This window comes from Passer domesticus, chromosome 4 (assembly GCF_036417665.1).
Source record: "Passer domesticus isolate bPasDom1 chromosome 4, bPasDom1.hap1, whole genome shotgun sequence".
NCBI lineage: Eukaryota > Metazoa > Chordata > Aves > Passeriformes > Passeridae > Passer > Passer domesticus.
The window spans coordinates 51,361,012-51,375,983 of NC_087477.1; the positions used below are offsets into that span (position 1 = coordinate 51,361,012).

At 36.1% G+C, this 14,972-nt stretch overlaps 1 protein-coding gene across 31 annotated transcripts in view; it reads left to right on the forward strand.

The window, feature by feature from the left end:
- The window catches only part of TENM3 (teneurin transmembrane protein 3), a 1,290,895-nt gene that overhangs the window by 945,359 nt on the left and 330,564 nt on the right, over positions 1-14,972 (forward strand). The window contains exon 1 of one of the 31 annotated variants that reach the window (XM_064417784.1): positions 13,996-14,011. The exons of the other annotated variants lie outside the window; for them this stretch is intronic. The gene's annotated coding sequence lies outside the window, so the exon portion shown is untranslated. Of the gene's footprint in view, positions 1-13,995; positions 14,012-14,972 lie in introns of those variants that run through there. 31 annotated transcript variants of the gene reach the window in all.

The following is a 14,972-nucleotide window of genomic DNA, read 5'->3' on the forward strand; positions in this document are numbered from 1 at the left end:
CTCCCAGATTTGCAAGCATTGGTTCAAGTACTTGCATCTGCTGAGTTGTGTGCTGCTACCGTGTGTGTGTCCAAGGAAAGTGGTTCAAGTGTATCTCAAAATTAGAACAAAAAGATTCAGGTTTTCTGACAAAAACTTTCTACCATTCATGATTTAGGAATAGATTTTGCCTCCGTATGGGAAACAAAATGGGTTTCATAGGAGTGATTTTCACCTCTTAACTGTTTACTAAGTGATACAAGGAACATTTGTTACTTTTTTCCTAATTTCTGATTTTGCTTTCCTTTTTAGAGAAGACTATTTTATTACTGCCTCTGTGCCAAGGAGCATGCTTTAGCTTCTAACCAAAACAAAAACTGAAGGTATTTTAAATGGTGCACTGCTCCATCACTGTTTTCATACATCACTGTATCAGTCTCTTCTAGTTGATTTAGGATTATTGCTCTTCAGATTTGTAAATCACTGCTTCAAAAGCCACAACAGTTTTGGGGAGGTCAGGGAATTGGTGGGGTTTATTCTGTTTTGATTTAAAAAAGCAAAAACCTGTTGGCTCGCTTTAGCAATTAAAAAATATTTACTGCCTGGCATATGACAGTGTTCAAGCACCTGATTCAATTTAGAAGAAATAATTTAGAAATACCTTAATGTTATGAAGTTTGGAATAGAAATTACTCGTATTTTGTTTCTTAGTTAAAAAGCACTAGGTTCAATAGGAATGCTAACACAAGGCTTTGAGATGGTATTTATGAAGAATTGAGGGAAAACAAAAACCAATATGTCAGAAAAGTAGTTCGTATCTCCAGGAGACATATTTGTAGGAACAAAAAGGCAAGAAGACTTTGTTCTTTTGAACATTGCTTTTTTAGTCACTTCTCGAAATAAAGCACTGCTATTTGTGGTAGATTTTAGAGGAATTGGCATATTGCATGCAGAAAATAGAGTATATATGAAGCAGTGTAGGTATATTAATTTATTACAGCAAATCACTTTAAAAGTATGAAAATTGTACAAATAATACTCAGCCCTGTACTTAAAAAAAAAAAAAAGTGATTAGAAGATTCTACTTTTGTAGCTCCCCAAGACTGACTATAAAGAAGGAAGGAAAAAAAATATTTTTGTTCCCCCTCGGTTTGTGTCATCTGTGGACTCCAGTCCCCTCTCCCCTTGCCAAATGACACTGATTTGTTTACATGTTCTGATTAGGAACCCAGGCTTGATATGGTTCATGTTCTAGATGCTACTGTTTGTCAGATAGGAGCAGACATCTTGCTCCAGGTCACAAGAAGCAAAATCTTTTTCACCACGCTGAATATAAAATTTTTCTCTCCTCTTAGTTCCCTCTTTACCCTGTAAAAAGCTTGTTTGGAAAATTGAGTAGTATCCATTTGTACTATCAGTTTTCTGTGAGAAAAATTTCTTACAGTGAAAAGTAGGATATTGATCTGGATAACATCCCTATACATAAAACATTCACTGACATAGCTTCTGTATTTCCAGTCTGTCCCTTACAGGGAAGATCACACTTCTTCCCTTTATTTAAGAATAAATAATAATTTTAAAAAGCACTCTTTCCCCACATAGACACTCTCACAAATGATTGACTGTATTTGTTTAGATCAGTTGCACTGTCTTGGGGAAGCTAGAGGGAAAATTGGAAATGCATCTACTGTATCTCTTGTGTAAATTAGTTTTTTGATCGTTTTGATAGAAGATAATTGCTTAAACATGACAGTTAATTTGTGTTGTGTTCCAGTGTAAAAGCTTCAGAGAAAGTGTGTTGCAGCATGTACAGCTGACTTTACTTTCAATTTTCTTGACTTTATACTAGAGGCATTTTTATCTCTAGAAGTACAGTACATATTTTTTGCAGTATGCTAATACAGCATCTGTGCAAGGAATAGAATCTTGGTATTAATCTTACTTTAGAAGTTACTGGCAGTGACCATGTCTTTGCTATAAAATATTACAAAATTGGGAAAATGTAATATTTCATGCCTGACCCTCAGGGTCTTGAAATCTAGCTGAAATCAGTTTTTCCAAGCAATGAAAAATACACTTAAATCTACTTTTTATCAATAGTTTGTAGGAAGGTTAGGTTAAAAGGCTTATTTTTAATACCTCTATATTGAATATATATATTTATTATAGAACATGAATAATTAAAAAAAAATATTTTTTGCTTCATAAGAAAGCCCCTAGTATTCTAACCTGAGATTATAAACAGGCATTGCCTTTTGATGAAATAGTGAGTGAATAATCATATTGACAGTTCTGGCTATAAAATAAGAAATCCAGATGTTCACTATTAGTCTGTCCAAATCAGTTCTCAAATTCTGGTGTCTGACGTAAATTGAAGTGAAGCGACTGAATTGTAACATAATGCTGTGTTCATTACACCTCAGTCTTAAATTGTGCTTGTACTCCAAGTCATTTGAATAAACTGGGAAATCTCCATGGAATTAATGCTGTTATTAATGAGAAAGTAATGAATCACTGTATGTTTGATCACACTACAGTGTTGCAGAAGAAATGGAACAGGACAGAAGGTGCCTGAAGGAAACAAAACAGGCAAGGAGCTGCTGTGGTATTGGTTCGTTGTAGAGCCTCTGCGTCCCTGCCTTGGTGTGTCTTGCTAGCCAAGGAATGCTAGTGGCATTTCATAACAGCAAAAGTCTGAGAGGATGATAATGTGCTGATGACTAGACACTGACTCGAAAGGAACACTTTCACTGCTGCTTTGTTATGAGAAACATAGCCAGCCTTAATTGCTCTTAAGGCCTGAAGCAATTGCATGAAGAACAAGTGTAAGGAGAAGTGTTAGGCTTGAGAAAGCACTGATAACTTATGTTCCTTGTTTAATGTTTGTCAGTTTGGATTTCTGATTTATACCGTTGTCCATAACTCAGCCATTGACTGTGATGGGGCAGGCTGTGCTGCTTAACCCCGCTTGGGCTCCTGGCACTTCAGGGCTCCTGGTACCTCATGGTCCTGGGGTGAGCCTGCTGGCTCTTCCTTCTCTCCCCTGCCCACAGTGAGCATGCAGTCAACAGGACACGCTGAGGAAGGGCAGAGCACTTCAGCACTTGGAGAATAAGCATTACTTACCCTGGCTGTGCTTATCTTCAAATTGCTGAACTTGTGAACAAAAGTCTCAGTAGTGGATATAATGGTATTTTATATTATCATAAAAAGTGTGTTTAATGGTGATTTGTTTTCTGCTGTGGCAGAGTTAGTGAAGCACCACTTCTGCTTCTTTTCCTGAAGAAATTTATTCTCAGGTAGGTTTTGGTTCCTGGCCTGAATATTCCATGCAAATATCAGAGTGGTGCTGTCTATTAAAATATATCATTATTCCTCTTGCTACCATAGCATGATAAATATGAAGTAAAAGATTTTTAAAGGTACACATATATCTTCCCAAGAGACAGATTTTTGCAAATCTGTCTCCATTTACTCTCATTAGTATTAAATCAGTACAATTGATAACAAATGTCAGACTGTAATGTTTCTGGTGAAGCAGGCCATCTGCCTGTTTTGTAATATGAACATTTATGCTTACAATCAGTATACTTCAACAACTGGGCTGGAAATGCCAGGTAGTAATGTCTGTTACTTGAGGTCTCTGAATGCATTATGTATATCGGAACCGTAATTAGGTCCATGCATTCTCGCAAATGTAGTTATTAAAGCAGATTTCTTTCTGTGGATTGCTTGCCTCCCTTGAAAGTACCATCCTCCTCTTAGCCTCTGTTTTATTTCTCTGTGATTGATTGTTTCTTACTAATGTATTTACTTCTCAAGCTAGTTTTGTCTCTTTGAATAACTAGAATTTTTGAAGGCTGACTACCAGCTAAAGTAATGTGATGTTCAAATAGAATTATCTTGCCATCAGTTTACCACATTGGAAAGTTTCTGATTAAAAACAAGCAGTAAACAAACTAAAAAATACAAATATCTGTGAAATTCCTCAATTAAAGCTTTCGTGACTGAAGAATAACTTGTTTTTCTTCTTCAGGGAGCAATGGAAAGTGAAAGATTACTTATATTTCAGATGACTGTTCAGTTGTCCTTCCTGTGAGGATGAAGCTGCTTTTATTGAGTTGGGTGGGTGATAATGGGCTTCAGTCTCTTTGGTTTTCTATAAGTCTGATTTCTTTGTCAGCAGTTGAAATCCATGTTTGTAGTCTGACATTAGCAGTTCTTGGTTCACATGGCCACTCAGTATCCGTGTGTTGTGAGAGTGGAGTGAAGCTGCCATGTTAAGGAGAGCTGGGCTGAGAATGTCCCTGTGCCCTTTGGGTCCTGCAGCATGGGTGGCACAGTGCACCCTCAGAAGATGGTGTGGAGCAAGCAGGAAGGGCTTCAGCACCAGGCTGTTATGGTGCTAAGCTGCCCAGAAAACAGAATGCCCATCTGGGCAGTCCATTTAATTAGTAGCATAGATTCATGAAAATCACTGGCAGAGATGAAGAGAAGATGGGAAAGGGATATCTCTGCTATTACTTTTTTTTCCTCATGCCTTTTTCATTGAAGAAGAGAGTCTGATGTCTTTGGCTGTGGAACCCATTGAGATCCTGGTACAAAGTAGGGAGATTGGGGTTGTTTTTGAGATAAGCATTACTTTTTCTGAAAGGAAACTGCAGAATTGTGGTATATTAATAGCAAAGCTCTATATGTTATGCAGACATTTTTTCAGCAAGAAACACTGTAAATAAAATCAGTGAAAAGATGTTAGATGAATTCTTTATTCTGTTTTACAGTAACCGTTTCAATTTGAATATGGAACTGATGTTAGTGTTATGCACTTATAACAGAGAAGATTTGCTGATTTATTGCGTGATACATAAACTGATACCTGTACTTACTCCATTGTGATTTGAGAATGAAAGATAATTGAGTTATTCTTTTGTTTTTCACGATCAGCTGACTTGAAATAATGTTTGATAAAAAGAAACTTGGGTTTTATTTGTCGTTGTGCTGCTGGTTTTCAAACACTGGCAAAGCTACTTTCCTACTTGTGGCATATGATGCAATCTGTGTTTTTAACAAACTTTCCCTGTTTTGCTGGTTTATTCAGTGTTTTCAGAGCAATATGCTACATTCCCAGCTTTCATGTTTGGCTTGGAAACCTGCACTGTTTAAAAGTTGAAAATAAGCAATATTCATTCTTTCATCTTGGTTTTTTAATCTACTACTGTAAGATTATTCTTAGAGTATTATGTCTGAGCAGCTACACACGTAACTTGTAGGTACATATATACTGTATATTCTTGAACATTTATTCATGTTAGGTTTTTGCATAAGTACTTAGCATATGTTTGTCTTTACCAGTTGAGGCAGGGTTAAAAATCTGTCCTGTAAAATATAAATATCTGTGTTCTGTAAGATATTTGTATTTCTGATTTATCCACAGAGTCTCAGTCTGACAATACAGCAGAGATGTCTTGTGTACTGAACATTAACAATTTTTAGATGCTTCAAAGCATTGAGATTTTTAAGCAGAGGGGTTCAGAAGTGAGAAAAATCATTGAACAAAAATTTTGCTTTAGATTGCTGTAGTATTTGATGCCATGATTCTAAGCAGAAGGTCTGGTAATATGTAAATAGAGTTACAATCCCACAATAAAATCAGAGCCTGCATGTTCTGCCAAGGCTCTTAGTAAGTAAGTATTCTGCAGAATCTGTCACTTCATGTTGAGGAATGCAAGACGCAGCAGCCATGCAAAATTGCAGTAGGTTTTAAAGCTATGGAACTTCTTCAAAGGAATTAAAATGTTTTAAGTTACAATGCATCATACACATATCCTTATAGAACACTTAAATGTAGTAATATTAGGATGTTGTGTATTTATGTGCTCTGTAATTATGTGCATATTATGCATCATTGTGATTTAAAACCTTTAAATCTTCATTTATTTTTTTATCTTCTTAGTTTTGTTTTGGTTTGGTTTTTTAAATTATTGTTTCAGTTCTCCTGATCTCAGTAATAAAAGACAGCTTCTAGTATTCTGCTTTGATGTGGGTTTTTTGGAAGGCAAAGTTTTGGCAAAAGGATGCAGGAGTTTCCAGGTTTACAGGCATGCTTGTTTAGATGGCCTCTGCTCAGTTCAATAAGAAGTGCAAGACTGAAGAGACCTCTCCCATTTGCACCTCTAACCTGTGTGTAGGACATACCAAACAAACATAGGTCATAAATGGATGTCACATGTGTCTGTTTTCCAGGTAGTAAAGCATCCCCTAATATTCAACCAATATCTGCATAGTAAAAAAAAAAACAAAAAAAAAAAAACCAAAACAAAACCCCCAAAAGTGTTTTTACCAAAATGTGCCGTTAGTTAAGACTTCTTTCTTAAAACAGGAACTATTTTCTTACTGTTTGAAGTAGGTTTGAGCAAGTTGGTAGTCATTCCATATTCTCATAAACTGTTTTTTACTGTTATGTGATTGTATTGTATATAATAATTAACTGTTATATGTTTCCTGTGATGACAGCTTAGTTGCTTCAGATATTATGCATATTCTGTCAAATCTTTAGTTTCAGAGAAACTGAAGAAGATAATCTAAAAACTGTTCAGGCTCTGAGCAGAACCCTAGGCATAGACTGAGTTGCTAGTTAGTCAAATGCTTAGTGTCTTCTGGTTTGTTCCTGAAATGTACCGCACCATTTGTAGCTGATATGTGCTGACAAGCAATATTCTTGCATTACAATTTTTATCCAGTTAGGTAATTCAAATAAATAGGTAAATGTACCCAGTATCTGGAGTGAGCTATTCTGCCTGCTGCTCTGCTTTCTAAGAGTTGGCTTAGATTGCTCAGTTAATAAAAGTTTTAGATGTCATGTCTCTAGAAGGCCCAATATAAAATTCCTCCAGCTAAGGAACATTTTTATCATGAATTGTTTCATAGTAAAAGGAGAAGTCAGTGTTAGACTTTACTCATAGTCTTTTCCATAATAGTTGTTAAGAAATTACATTTGAGATTGACCTAACTCAGGATAATGATGACTGCTCTGAGAAACTATGTGCACTCTCTGTGCAGGTATTATTTCTTTCATTTTCTTCTCCTTATATAACTGCTCTATTTCTGCAAATCTCTCATCAAATTGCCTGCCCTATCCTTTTATTGTTGACATTTTTCTACACGTCTCTTAAAAAATAAAAGGTGCATATTTGTTCATTTCTTACGTGACGAGACCCTTGCTCTCTTGAGTCCTCACAAGGGTCACTTCTTGGCCATTTGCTATTACTTATACACAGGATCTAAATTATGCTGCTAGCTGACAATTCTGTGCTTGTGATTTTCAGCTGTACATATTCCTTGACACCTTTAATGACTCTTCTCTGTTCTCTTTGCCTGCTGGTTCTGACTTTCCCTCTAAATACTTCGCATGAATGTGTTTCTCCTGGGGACAAATCAACTGTTCTTCTTGTATAGTTGCTATTTAGACTTTCCATGAATAACCTTGGTAGTGTGTTTGATCCTGAACTTCTCAACTGATACTTTTCCTTTACCTGGAAATGTCATTTACTATATATAACATTGGCATTTTTTTAGTACCCTGTGGTCTGAACTTCCTGTCTTGACAGTTTCATTTCTCTCCATCACTTCTTTGTCTCTGTATTTGCAGTGTATGAAAGAAGCATTCATTCTTTTTCTGACTGTTCTATAACTTGGCTGGTTTCCAATTAATTTCAGGTATCAATATGAAACCATTCTCTCTTACCCATAATCTGAATATGCTGTCTCATATATTTTACTTTTGGAGTTTTCATTTTAGCACATCATGAGTCAGTGAATGAGTTACATGAGTCAAGTGAATTTTAATAGGAGCTCTTGTGTCATGCATATTGCTTAAAAATATTTTTAGGCTGTTTTATTGCAGCTACTCTATCATCTTATTTGGGTGCATAATTTTCTTAAAACTAAGTTTTTTGTGGTTGTTCTCATTTGTTAGATTTTAAAGTGCAAGTACATTTATCATGATTCATACATGACATTTCATACAGTCCTTCAGCATTTGGATCTTGCAGCAGCTGCCAGTTTGCACGACGAGCAAGGGGCAAAGACAAGGGAGCAAGCTCTGAGCTGTGGTGCTGCGGTACCCCTAGAGCTGAGCAGCCACAACAGCTCTAACTCTGAGCATGAACCTTACCTATATTGACCCTGTATCAGCTGTCACATCTGTAGAGCTGATAATAATGTTCCTGCCATCAAATTCCAGCCAAAGAAAGTGTGGGGCTTTTTTTTAAGTGTCAAGGGTTGAGGCATTTTGGAGATTGTTGAATACAGGCAAATGGGTCATTAGCGTGTTGTTGCTAGCTACAGCTGCAGAACTTGGGAAGAGGTGATCAGTTCTGCAAAGGTCAGAGCCGATTTGGAGGCTTGTGTTTGTTTCAGTCAAAATGTTTTAGCTTCAAATGTGAACTAAGAAAAACCAGTTCCTTCCAAAATGGTGTTTACGTGTCATGACAAATTCACTTAGACGCCATTGACTGACCAGAGAGCAGCTCTGAAAGCTATTATGTTTTGAAGTTAATTCTGTCTAAACCTTTACAAAGTGTTAGCAAATTTTCAAGTACAAGTGACAAATTTTATCCAGAAGCTTTTGAGAGACATTAAAGTCTCTTACTTTGTTTAAAAGTTGAAAATTTTGGTTTTTGTTGGAACATTTTTCCACTTTAATGTTTTGTCTATCGTATATAGTAGTTCAATATTTTATGAGTATGCAGAGATCTGGATGGGTTTTTTTCAGATGTAATTTAGTATCTCCTTAGTAGCCACAGTGCAGGCAGACAATGATTAAGAGAAGTTATTGTTCGGATTAGTCTTCTAATTTGCAGAATGAATGTTCTCCTTTTAAACAGAAAAGTAGTTTAAGCATTCTTAACACAGACACTGCTATGCTCTGATAGTGATTTCTTTATTATTTAGATATAAAGGCAAGAGTGATAAACTATCCTTAAGACCCTGTCTTGGAATAGTTAGGGGTCAAAAATTTCTGTCATAATAAGAGTATGAAATTGTGATATCTCTGCCAGCACAAGCATACAGTTATTATTTTCATTAAGCTTACCTGAATACTGACTTACTTTGAAATAAAATTTTAGGTTTAATATATGACTAAGATTAAATTAGTTTGTATTGTAATCTGGAATATTGGTTTATGTTGACTTTACATTTTGGGGTAAAGAAAAAGCAATTAATTTTATTCTGTTTTCATTATTGGTCTAGAATGGGATATTCTAATGTGAATACTGGCCTAGAGGAAGCAGACAGTGATTAGCTGAACTTCCCGTATTCTTTTCTGGAAATTGGTATCTCTTGCTCAGTGACAGCCCTTTTTTTTTCTGAGTTAGGGTTTTTTCCCTCCTCTTTGCTGAATTGTTCATGTTTTTTTCTCAACTTTTTCTTTCTTCTTGCTGTTTCCCTAAGAGAGTTGTTCTGACAGTCAAGGTAGCCCATCATACACATCAAGGTAGCCCCTCTCACTGTGGGACTTGGATACAGTGATGGATGCTCAGCTTCCCTGGCTGCTTGCATTGCTCCTACCCAGTGTCTGCGCTGTCCTTGGGAACACATTCTCCCTCCTCTTGGTTTGTAAGTGGCATATTGTCGGTGGCAGGGTTGCAGACACCAAGCTTTGCTCCTTGCCATCACTTTGTCATCAACAGTGCGAGCATCTTCTCAGCTCTAGAGAAGCTGCTGTTGTTCTTCTCTTTCTACTCCCTGTAGGAGAGCTGCTCCTACAGCCAGCAGCTGTGTGTGTTGCCTGTGCTCCCATCTGCTGGAAGATGCTGTCCCAGGCAGGATCACTGGAGAGCCTCCAGCAGCTGTGCTCAGAACAGTGCTCTGCCTTTGGCAGGTGTGACTTGCAGCGCTCCTGGCTAAAGACACCTCGGTGTTTTTCACATCACAAAGTTAAAGGTGCTAAATGACTGTGACATACTGGTGCTGGCTGGTGTGGCTGGCATCCACACCTGGGCATCTGGGATCTGCAAGTAAGCAAGAGGAATAAACTTCCTCCAGTCTGGACAAAAGGATGTCAGTAATCTTAAGTGTTCTTGCTGCCTTCTTGCGACCAGGATCAATGACTACCAAACCGTTTGTGATGATATTGATTACTAGATTTACAAAATATATATATATCTTTCTGGAAGGCATAAAACTTTTATTATGGGAAAGAATCTAGGATGATATTTATATTTCGTAGTTAGGCTATTAGACATCCATAAGCAGTTTTTGTTTTCTTTAAAAAAGTCTTTTGAAGTCTTAATGCAAGCGATTCACACAGATTCCTCAGCAGGCATCATACAGAACATAAATATAGAAGTATTCCTAGTATGGAATATTTCTAGTATATTTATTTATAAAGAACAGCAAAATACTTTTATTAAAGCAATCATTAAGCTTGGGGAAATTAAAAAAATAAATATGCAGTGTTTTTCACCTAGTCTGTCTAGGCATCCTTTGCCTAAAGGCTGTGCTAATGCAAGTGTTTTGCTAGATTTTTCATACAAAACAGACAACTCTGAGTAAGTGTTCCTTCAGATGTGTGTTCTGAATATTCATGAAATAAAGAAATTAGAACTGACACTTTTCATGCTGCTGAAATTCTCCTTGGCTGCTCAAATCTAAGAATTAGTAATTTCAGGAGGACTGAACACAAGTATTTCTTTTAAACCATAGTCTTTTGTTTGTCCATTTCAATGGCATTTCTCTTGAAACATGTTTAGGAGGTTCAAAGGAGGTAGAGCAGTCTTCTGTCCTTTGTTTATCTTGTACTGAATTTTTCCTTTAAGCTTAAAGGCTTGTTTTTTAAACTCTGAGTTCAAGATGCACTTTGCAGAATATTGTTAAATAGATTAAATCCAAATAGATTTTTGCAATTGCTTAATTTTTTTATTTCATTTTTTTTTAATGTGTGCAGTTTTTCTATTAGTAGTAAAAATAGTACAATACTGGAAAAAATGTTGGAGCTAGAGTAAATATGGAGACAGAAAATATCTGAGTAAAAAGATAACCTTGCTGCAAACAGACTTTTCACAACAGTTTTCCATCCCAGGAGTAGGAATTAATACAGTGAATTCATCAAAATATCTTAATTAGAGCTACAGGTATGATTTGCTCTTTCAAGCTAGGTATTGATAAGAATCCAGCACTTAGAAATTGAATTTTTTTAAATCTTATGGCATTCTCAAAATTAAGATTGATTTGATCTACCAGCATGTGACCTTTACAAATCACAACACTACTTTATCACTTGATCCTATTTCTGAGGAAAATCTACGCAGATAACACAGCTTCCATTTATTATTATCTCAAAATCAATACATTCCTTGTAAAATTCTCTGCTTTACAGAAGTTGCTGTAAATAAAAATGTTTAATATGGAAGTGATTTCTTTAGTACAATATTTATGAACATAAGATTTGATAAATATACAATATTTGGAGCAAAAAAATTACATTTAAAGAGTCATCTGTTATGAAGAAGTTACAAGCAGTAGATTTTACTTTGGAAATGTGGAGATGGAAATATTTTTTCAGTGGGTACCTATTTTTATTCTGTATGTCTCAAATAATGAGCAGTACACAATTGTAAACCAGCAACGTTGCATGTTAGATAAATATGCTTTTCAAGCTAAACAAAATACTTTCTGCAGGTGAATAATTTTCATTTACTTTTGAGTTTTTAAATTTTCTTCAGTTATATTCTAGTCTTCATTAATTTTCCTGACTTTATACAGAAAAGTTAGTGGTTTGTGACTATTATGAATAATTTTAATGGAGTATTTAACCATATTCTTTCTTTTATATATGCTGGTGCGTAAGCAACCAAACTATGTAACTTGTCCACCTCCAAAAGAGACCTTTCCCTGAGCTGTGCCATTTCCCTCACTCCTCACACCAGCTGTGGTATTGAGCATGAGGAAATTCCTCAGCTCAGTGACCCACTGTGAACCTGTGTGAGTTGAGGAGCTTGTAAAAAATGTATTTATAATCTCCTTACCAGAAGGTCAAAGTTATGAGATTTTCCATTTTTCAACTGTTTTTTCCCAACCACCTGCTTGCATATCTTGTAATTTTTCACAGGACAGAACTTATTCTAAGTGAAGGTGTGAACCCAGGGTTCCCCCCCACCTCATATGCTGCTTCTGTGCACTCACCAAAGACAAACCCAGCAAAATCAGCTGGGTGATTTTCTCTCTCTCCTGGTGTACAGCTGCTACATAAAGCACGGCAAACGTGTGGCTTGGGTAGAAGGGAAAAAGGGGACCACATTTGGCAGAGGCCTCTTTGCAGTTTGAATTAAGAAATGCTGTAGATTGTGCTGCTGTAAAAGCATAAAGAACAAAAATCCCCACAAAATTAGGCCAAGCATTCAGCTAGTTTGTTATTCTGCTTCCTTCTGTACTCAATGTGAAGAGGAATGAAGTAATTACTATTTCTTTAGTTGTAAGAGACAGTGAATTGTTACGTCTTCAGTCTCAGGTTGGTGTTTTTTAGCACAACTCTGTGGGACCTTTCTCCATAGAGAAGACATTTATTTGTACCCTATTTGGCTATCATCTCTCTGTTGATTTCTCTCTGAGAATATTTCTCCCATTACACCAGAGCAACTTAGATTTTTGGAGTCTATCTTTGAAGAAATTTTATCAAATGTCTGCTTTGTCACATCATTTCACTTCTGTATAAAAATGTCCTAGAAATTTGAAAGATCTAGAAGAGAGAGAACTGTGCAATTGTGTAAAACCAAAAGTTTGAATATTCTCCACTGCATCAGCAGAGTATTATATGTATTTCTTGTTTTGTGTATGGTACTTTTATCATTTCTTGGCAACTACTGCTACTTTTTAAAAATCTGAATTTGATAATTTTAATTCAGGGAGCTACAGAGCTACTTTGGAGTCTAAGATCTGAATATCTTGTCTCTAATGCAGCTGTCTGACAGAAGTCTCCAGAACATTATTCTCAAATATTATCAAATTTTTGGGTCAATGGGGAAAAAAAAAAATCCTTCCATGGGGTGAATTCTGATTTTCCCATTAGATGGTCTCTATGCTTGTGCTTTATTGTATTTACAGTCTTATGACTTCCTAATATTTTCAAATAGTTTTCAGTTTGGAAGGGTATTAGAAGATGATTAGACATTAAAAAAAATATGTGCCTCCTTTCAATTATATTATTGTTCCTGTTGGTGATTTTTTTTTTAAAGGAATCTTGCTGTGTGTAAGGAAGAAGTAGATTTTCCTAAGGTAATATTATTATCTTAGAAGATCTTCTAATACAAACATTGTGAAATATTTGTTGTTTTGCTGATCAAAACATTCTGAAGGGAGTTTTAATTTTTTTCAGTTACCCAGAATACTCAGGGCCAGGTGATGGGTCTGGTCTTCAACTTTATTTTCAAGAAGCTGGTAGAAAATATTAAGTGTTACCTTATTTCCCCCCAAGATGAGACATGGTAGCTATACCCATGGGGTTTATCTTCTCAGAATATGATCAAAATGGGATCATCCAGACCATTTGCCTGGAAAGGAAAGGGAAAGTTTGGAGATCACTAATGAGAAGGCATACATTTTTGTAAACTGAGCAAGATTTATATAGCAAGTAGTGAGGGATATTGAACTCAGCAACTCTTACACAGAAACCACCTTCTTAACAAATCCATTGGGTTTTGTGTCTGCAATGTATGCCTGAAATCTTTGTGCTCTTACCCAAGTTAAATTCAGTTGTTAGCAGTGAAAGCTGGAGAGTACATGGAGTTGGAAGAGCTGTAGGAAGAGAGAGTGCTGGCAGCCCCTTTTCTGTGAGCTTGGCTTTGGGGCTTCTGGCTTGTAGCAAACCTTGACCTATTCTTTCTTTGACCTTGCTATGGAGGAAGGGAGGCAAACTGCTTCCTCCAGCTGCTGCTGCTGCTGGCTCCTGCTGGGAGAAAAATCAGTGAAGATGGTATATAAATTGGTAAAGATTCCAAGACTGGAAGAGAAGGGCTTCTTTTGGCACATAAAGGTAAATTTTTATATATTTAAATAGTGCACATTTCCCAAGAGAGTGCTTCAAGTCATACTTTACATGTTGCTTCTTTTAGTGAAGGGTGTGATTTGTGATTGTTCTCTCTGTTTGAAACATGGGTTTCAAAGCATCATGCACAAGTGGAGCTTCACTGACAAGTATTTTTTACACTAAATGAGCTAGCTATTATGTATTCTTTATGCAGTTTGTAATAGAACTTCTGAAAATAAAAAAAAAAGCCATAAATCCTAATCTGTATTGTCTACTATGTTTGCTTTGTTGTCATGAAGAATTATGTTTGGAAAACTCTTCAGAAGCACCTTATGAACCTGAGCAGCTAGATATAAAAATATTAGGGGGGATTGAACATTTTCCTACAATCATGTTCAAGATTTTTTTGTAAAGAACGCATAGTTGTATGTGGATTGTAAATTATTATAGGAGACAATTATGAAAGAAACAGCTTTGGTAATTATAGTTTCCATAAAGTATGTTACAAACAGTGGGGTTTTTTAATACTCATCACAGATTCTGAGATTCTGACTAATCACTCTAAGGTGATGCCAAAGCTTACTTAAAATTGGAATACTGGAATGTAAATCATTCAACAAGAAAAACAAATTTTTCATAGTGATAGGCTGACTCACACATGTGTCTGACCTTGAAAAATGTATGTGTAATTTTGTTCCAGACATTAGACCCTTCAAAGTGGTAAGATTAAGTGTATATGTAAGTGTTAGCAGGTTTAGTGGCATATGGCTGCGTACACACTCCAAAAAATGCATTTGGTTTCATTTTTTATTTAATACTTGTTTTCTTCTGAGCCTGGACCCTAGTCCCTCTTCCTGCCTCCTCCACCCTCCAATAAAAAGTAATGAACAGTGTTTTTTACTGCTACCAGTAATGTTTCATGATCTTAGTAGAAAGAGGCAAGCAATTAATTTGTGGAAATTCTTCC